Raw genomic sequence first — 7,279 nt, 5'->3', positions numbered from 1 at the left:
TCAGTGTGGTCCAGGCTCTGATCCTAAGCAGCCTGATGTATCTCAGCTGAGACTGGATTCCTCAGCCATCCTGGGGTCTGTAGGAGGATGGCATTGGGCTACATAGCAGCCCCCCCAAACTTACATCTACCCAGAAATGGGGAACGTGACCTTATTTGGAAGAAGAGCCTTTGCAGATGTGATTAAGGCAAGGTGAGGTCCTACTAGATTTGTGTGGACCCTAAACCCAGTGACTGGAGTCTTACAAGAGGAGGGGACACACAGCAAGGCCAGGGAGAAGGCCACGTGACCCCGGGGGCAGGGATGGGAGCAGTGCAGCCGCAAGTCAAGAATGCCAGTGGTTGCCAGCAACACCAGAAGCTGGGGAAGTGAGAAACGGGCTCTCTTCTAGAGCTGACAGAGTAGGGCTGGCTCTCCTCATGCCTTGAGCTCAGGTTTCTGGCCTCAGAACCAAGAGGGAATACATTTCTGTTGGTCTCGGCCGCCCCTTTGGTAGCACTTTGCTTGGCAGCTTCAGGACGCTCCAGAGATGGGATGGTCTCTGAGGCTGATCCCTGCCCTCACACCCCTGACCAGTAGCCTTGTTCTCATCCGAGTGTCCAGAGAATGGGCTGGAGGAGTGCAACGTGGGGAGGTGCAGGTGTCCCACTGAGCCCAGGCTGGGTGGTGGCAGAGAGTGGCATTCCCACTGAGGCGCTGGTGACTGCCTGGCCAGCAGGGGAAACCGAGGCAACCAGGATGGCTTCACGGCCGGACTTGGGGAGAATACACCCATCAGCAGAGCAAGTGTTGGGGGAGCCACCGGGAGCCCAGGAGAAGACGGGGGGTGTGGGGTGATGGGGGCACCGGGAGGAAACATCCCACCAGACAAGTGGAGAGGCAGCTGGAGTGTTCCAGGGTCTGGGGCTCGCAGGACGGCTGAGTGTGGGGGTGCTGAGAACTCGGTGCCTGCACACTGGTGTCCAGGCAGCCCTCACTCAGCCAGCTCTCCGAGTTGTTTCTACAAGGTTTATGGAAATGCAGTTTTGCCCGGGAGGTGTGTGTGTCTCTGGGAGCCGTTGAATGTCTGTTTACAGTCGCCATTCCTGCTGGGGTGATTAAAAGCGCCATCGGAGTTGATTGTAGCCTGGGTGGTCTCTTGATCTGGGGGTCTTCTGGGTTGAGGGGGTGCTCTTGCCCTTCCCTTTCTGGTGTAATGCGAGCCTGAGCTGGAGGAGAGAGGCTCCCACACCCACCTGGCCAGAGACCACAGACCCAGACGACCCCTGTGAGGTGGAGTGCAAGGTCTCGCAAACCCAGAGACTCGGCTTGGACAGAATTTCCTGGCTGCTCCAGTCTTGAGCCTTTCCATCTTGTTTGTCTTGCTTTTAGTCCTGTCCATCTGGAACAGCTCAGCCTCACCCCGTGTGTCCAGGGATCTGCTGGTCTTCCCCCTAGCTCCGTCCCCCTGTCCCACACCAGCCTCTCCACCTGGCACATGCCATGCAGTGAACCCCCTTCACTTCTCCAGGGTGCAGCTGGAGGCCCCAGGAACCTGCATGTGGGCCCTGGGAAGCAACACGAGGCTTCGTAGGCCAGGCGGGGTCCAAGCTCAAAGGCCGGATCTGCAGTGCCTACTAGTGACCTTCGGCATACCAGCTTCCTCCCGAATCAAGGATGCCCTTGCTCTGGGTCTGCTTCTGCTGTAGGAAGCCTTCGACTCAGGCTGAGACAGATGTCACAAACAGAACCGTCTCCCTGGGGCAGGCGGCCTGTGCTGGTGGATGGAACCTCTGCCGTGTCATGGCAACACAGATAACGGCTGCTGTGTGTGCCTCCCAGCCCCAGGCCCCAGTCCTCGGACAACTCGTGGGACGGTGCGGGGAGGCCAGAGGCAACTCTCCCTGCCGCAGGTGCCACTGCTGCCTGTGGGGTGGGGTCCCTCGGGAGCCCCACGTGCCCTCAGAGTCTCCAGACAGGGAGGTCTCTAGGGTGGCACAGAGCCCGTGACAGCCCCCAGCTCCCACCTTTAGGACCAGGTGGGAGAAGTCTGCCCCTTCTACTGCCTCACTGTCCTTCAGCGCAGCCTCTGCTGCTGCTCCAGTAAAGCCGAAAGGGACCAGGGTCCCAGCATGATGATTTAAGGGGTTATGCTGGGCACCGGCAGCATCTGCCAGGGGTGATGCCCCAGAGCTGCAGTTCCAGGAGATGTGGGTGTGAAGGTTTAGTGCAGGGATTGGCCACAACCTAAAGGCCCAGCACTAAGGGGTGGTTCTGAAAATGAGGGTCTTTCCCCGTGTGTCCCTATGACGGCGTCCTCTGCAGCCATCAGAACCACGCAGCAAAAGGAAGTGCATTCATCCCGGAAACACTTCCGCTCTGAGGCCACAAGGAAGCCTCAGACCGTAGGACAGTCAGACCCCAATCCATGTTTCAGGCTGAACGGACACCGCCAGGACCGGCGGGCGGCTCAGGAAACAGTCCCAGGATTGGAGATGTTTTTTTCTGGTTTGCAAGTTGAGCACCTGTTAATTTTCACCAGAAAAAACAAACAGAGAGGCTGCCACGAAGCAGGAGGCGTGCAGGGTGGCTACCAGGTTCTTTCTGCTTCTGGATGAGGAAGGTGGCAGGGAGGGGTTTACCCAACACTGAGTGGCCGCGCCTCAAGAAGGAAAGTTGTTGCAGATTTTGAGTCTCACAATTTCTCAAATCTCTTTGAACTCCCCTCACCACACCCCACTCCAGACTCCTGAAATCAATCACAAATCCAAAGTCAACAAACTTTTCCCAGGGCCCAGACGGAGCTCCTAAACCAAGGCCCTGGGGTTGGGTGCGGGGGCTTGCCCCTGTAATCCCAGCACTTTGGGAGGCTGAGTTTGAAACCAGCCTGGGCAACATAGCAAGACCCTGTCTGTATAAGAAATTTAAAAATTAGCTGGGTGTGATGGTGCTTGTGGGCCCAGCTACTCAGGAGGCTGAGGCGGGAAGATCACCTGGAAGCCCAGAATTCCAGGCTGCAGTGAGCTGTGATCACATCACTGCATTCCGGCTCGAGCAACAGAGTGAAACACATCTGTGAAAAACAAGCAAACAAAGCAGACTCTGGACTTGGAGGCAGCTGGCAAGTCCACATGGCCTAGACCACAAGATCTTCCAGCCAGGCCATGAGAGCATCCCCTGTGCAGCCGGGCAGCTCAGCTCGCCTGCACGGGCTCCCCAGCCCTGGTGAGCTCAGCTCTCGTGGGCAGCCACTGCACACATGCCTGCACTCCTGCTGTGGGACAGAAGCTGCCCCCTGGGCTCAGTGGTCCCTGTGCTCCCCTCTGCAGTGACCCTGTCACTCCAGCTCTGCTCCAAGTCCTTCTGGACTCACTCATGGATCTGAACATTTCAGGTTAGAATGGTCTAGACCTTAGGCTGGCCTGGGTTCTCCCAGGAGGCACTTCTGAGTCCCTGAAGTTCAGCAGAGGAGGGTAGCAAAGCCGCTCAGACACACCCAGGCGTGACAGAGCGCGGTGGGAACGCAGCCCCTACAGGGACTCTCCCTGGTGCAGGTTCCTCTGCACCTGCCCTTCTGTGTGTCCTGCTGGGTCAGTGTCACCTGGGCTCCCCTCATACCCACTCCCCACTGACTGAGGAGGCCACACAGACCCAGGCCTGAGCCCCAGCCCACTGCCTGCAGGTTCAGACACTTGGGCACGTTTCTCAGCCATTCGGAACCTCGGTTTTCCCATCTGGGAAATGGGGACAGTGATATCTCAGAGACACTAGCGATCACCAGAGGGGACCACAGACCACTCTCGGTGGGGGTGCCAGGCATCGTGTCCGCATCTGGTGAGGAAGGGTCCAGCCTGACCCTTGGCTTCCTCCATCCCAGATGTCCCTTGAGGCATGTGGCCTGGGGTGGGGGATCCGGAGAGGAAGGGAGACAGGCCAGGATGCACGGTGACCCCAGGCGAGGCCCACAGATCCGGGTAGATGACCACCACTCCCACTGGAATTCTCAGAACTAGGCACCCGTTGTTTGGAAATGATTATATTTGTGCAGTCCTTAGTTTCCGTAATTAATTCTTTGATAACAGTCCCTTCTATAACAGCTCCTCGCAAAGATTCTATAGAAAGCACCAGGCGGTTTCAGCTGGGACGACGGCAACAGCCTTTTCTCTGAGCCCGAGGCCCAGGCACAGCCACAGCAGCAGAGAAATGCCAGGTAAAGAGACCTTGGACATTGGGAGGGGCACCAGCAGAGCAAGGGGCTTCCCACCGCTGCCTCCCTCCCCACAGGCTGTGGCACGCTCCGGGAGCCCTGCTCTGCAGAAGGCCTTTCCTTCCAGAGCCCTGCAGCCTCTGGAAGCCAGCACTGGCCCCACCAGGCCAGTCCTCCGAGTGCGTGGAGTGGGGCCTGGGGGCTTGAAGTCCCAATCCGATGGCCACAGCATGGTCAGAGCATGTCGTTTACGGCGCTCTGTGATGGCATGGGGGGACTGCCACAGAGGGAAGAAAGAGAACCGGCCTGTGCCTTCCCAGGGGCCTGATCCTATGGGGACGTGGGACACTCATGCTCAGGACGCAGATGCCATAAACACAGCTGCCCCAGGCGGCCCAGGTCAGGAAGGGGCTCAGATGGGTCGGAGCCCCACCTCTGTGGCGGTTTTGGAGAATAGCCGAGGGGCAAGTGAGTCTGCATGTGTATCCGGCCACCCCGGACACTCCCCTCTTCCACCTTTTGTGAGCCGGAAAGGCTCCATCTTCCTGCCCTGCCTCGGTTTGCCACTCGTAAAGCCTAGACCATCCTACTTCAATATAGTATTGCATGGCTGGGGTCCTTTCGGTTGTAAGTGACAGAATCCCAACCCAAGCTCATCTCAGAAAAGAAGGGCGTTTACAGGTTGACTTACCTAGAAAATTTGGGGTACAGTGGCTTCAGGTGTAGCTGGGTCCAGGAGTTCAGAGGCTGTCACTAGGCACCATCTAATTCAGACTCTAAACTCAATCCTGCCTGTGTTGGCTTCAGTCTGGGGGAAAGACGGCCCGGGAGTTCTAAGCGCAGGGGCTCCTTGGAACTTCCAGCTTGGAGGGTCAGGGTGCTTCTGTCTTCACTGTGCCAGCAAAATCCCGGGCAGGGCTTTGATCGTGTGGGCTCGGGCCCCATGCCTACGCCTGCCTTGCTGTCTGTGGTGGAGGAATGAGGTCCTCTTGCCGGCTAGCCTTGGGTTCACGTGATCGCCCCAAGGTTGGTGGCAGCCCTAGAAACACAGGCAACAAAATCCATGACATTTCGTAAGAGTCAGCAGGTGGTTTTCTTAAACAAAACAAAGAGGGATTTGTGAGGAAGAGAAGAGGAAACTGGGAAGGTGAAGATCACCAGGGCCCGACAGCGCTGTAGACGTGATGACGTCACTCGGGGCTTGCTTCCTGAGCCTCACATGCCCGCTGGAGTCCCTTCCATCTCTCATGCCCGGGAGGCCCCGCGATGCACGCGGCCCCAGGAGCACAGCAGGCATCGTACACTGTGCAGTGTGGGGTACACACTTAGGCACTTCAGACCCAGGAATCACAGACTCCTCCCTGGGGATGTCTGTTTGGTCCGCAGGGTAGACACAGATGTGAGATGTGTGTGTATGTTTGCATATGTGTGCGTGTGTTTGCTTGTGTGTGCGTGTGTGCATGTGTGTGCGCGTGTGCTCGTGTGTGCGTGTGCTTGCGTGTGGGTGCATGTGTGCTTGCGTGTGTGCATGTGTGTGCTTGCGTGTGTGCATGTGTATGCGTGTGTGCGTGTGTGTGCTTGCGTGTGCGTGTGTGTGCTTGCGTGTGCGTGTGTGCATGTGTGTGTGGGAGTGATGGACAGGGAGGAAGAGTGTGCACACGTACTGGGTCTATGCCCCAAGGGCCATTCCCACCCCTGCCATGGGGATGTGGTGCCCTTGGGGGTCTGCCCTCTGTAACCCCCAGGCATGTGGCTTTTCTAAAACTGGCTTTTCCCCCTTGGCTCCTGTCCATCCCAGATCCAGCATCCACGTACGTTTGACGCCTATGGAAACTCTGCCTTGTGACTCGTGGAGTGGCCTCCGCGAGGGACATGTGACTGTGAGGGGGCCAGGCTGGGCTCGCTTGCGTGGGGGGGGGGCCACGCTGCGGGGGTGGCGGGGGCCACCCCCATGAGGCCAGCCTCAGGGCAGCCGGGGCAGAACCTGTGGCTCTGGGGTAAACACCGGGGCCGGCTTAAAGGAGTCAGCTCTCTGCAGCCTGCCTCAGCTGAGTGGGAACGAGTCCAGGCTTCCAGGCATTTAGAACCCGAGCAGCTGCAGGGACAAGCTGGGGCCTCAGCCTTCCCTCCCCCATCCCAGACCCTCTCTGGCCTCTCTTCACCCAGCCAGATGAGTTGCTTGGGAAACCTGGCCTGTCGCAGGCTGCGGAGAGATCTGAGGAGGAAGGAAACCGTTTCTTAGCACCTCCAGCAATCCAAGCCCACCTCGAGTCCTCCACGTCCGGGCTTTATCCTCCTTTGCAAGTCTGCTCCTGTTTCTGCGCTTCCAGGAGCCTGGCTGGGGCTGGAAATAGAAATGCATTCCATGCATTCATTCTCTCAACAAATATTTACTAAGCACCTCCTCTGAGCCGCCGGGGCCGGGCAGTGCGTCATCCTGCGCCTCCTCGTCCTCCCCCGCCTCCTCGTTCTCCTCCTCACCATTGAGCAAAACAGACAAAGCCTGCACCTAGGCGGAGTAGATGCCCTAGTCGGGGAGCAAAGGGAGGGGAAGAAGTGCATCTCATAGTACATGGGCGGCCTGAGAGCTTTGACAGGGCAGCTGGGAGCCGGGGGTTGCAGTTCCACCTGGCTGTTGGCAGCCCTTGCTCAGACAGTCGCCGGAGGCTGTGAGCCCAGCAGCGTGGAGCTCCCTCGACTGCTGCGTGGAGCACAGACGGCGGCGGGGGTGGATGGGAAACCGTAGGAGTCTCGTGCAGTCATCCAGGCCAGAGAGGCAGGGAAGTGGGCAGATTCCGGATGCTCTCCGATGACAGAGCTCGTGGGGTTCCTGGAAACCAGGAGAACGCGATTCACTCTGAGCAACTGGAAGGAGGGATCTGTCACCCCCCGAGAGGGGGATGGCCGTGTGCAGGGAGGGGAGGCGGGAGCGGCTGTGCGCTCAGGCAGGACGGATGTGTCTCCCGTGAGACGTTTGCTGGACGTCCACTTGAAGGAAGCAGTTGGGGACACAGTCCGGAGGCCAGGGGCGAGCGGGGCTGCAAAGACACCCAGGAGTCATGCAGAGTCCTCACTGCCATGACAAATCTCTTT

General features: G+C 58.6%; 1 pseudogene; it reads right to left on the bottom strand.

Moving 5' to 3' along the window:
* Nucleotides 1-203: 203 nt before the first annotated feature.
* LOC111524460 lies at nt 204-1,409 on the bottom strand (annotated as a pseudogene).
* Nucleotides 1,410-7,279: the final 5,870 nt, after the last annotated feature.

This window comes from Piliocolobus tephrosceles, chromosome 19, assembly GCF_002776525.5.
Source record: "Piliocolobus tephrosceles isolate RC106 chromosome 19, ASM277652v3, whole genome shotgun sequence".
NCBI lineage: Eukaryota > Metazoa > Chordata > Mammalia > Primates > Cercopithecidae > Piliocolobus > Piliocolobus tephrosceles.
This window is presented reverse-complemented; position numbering and strand designations above follow the sequence as displayed.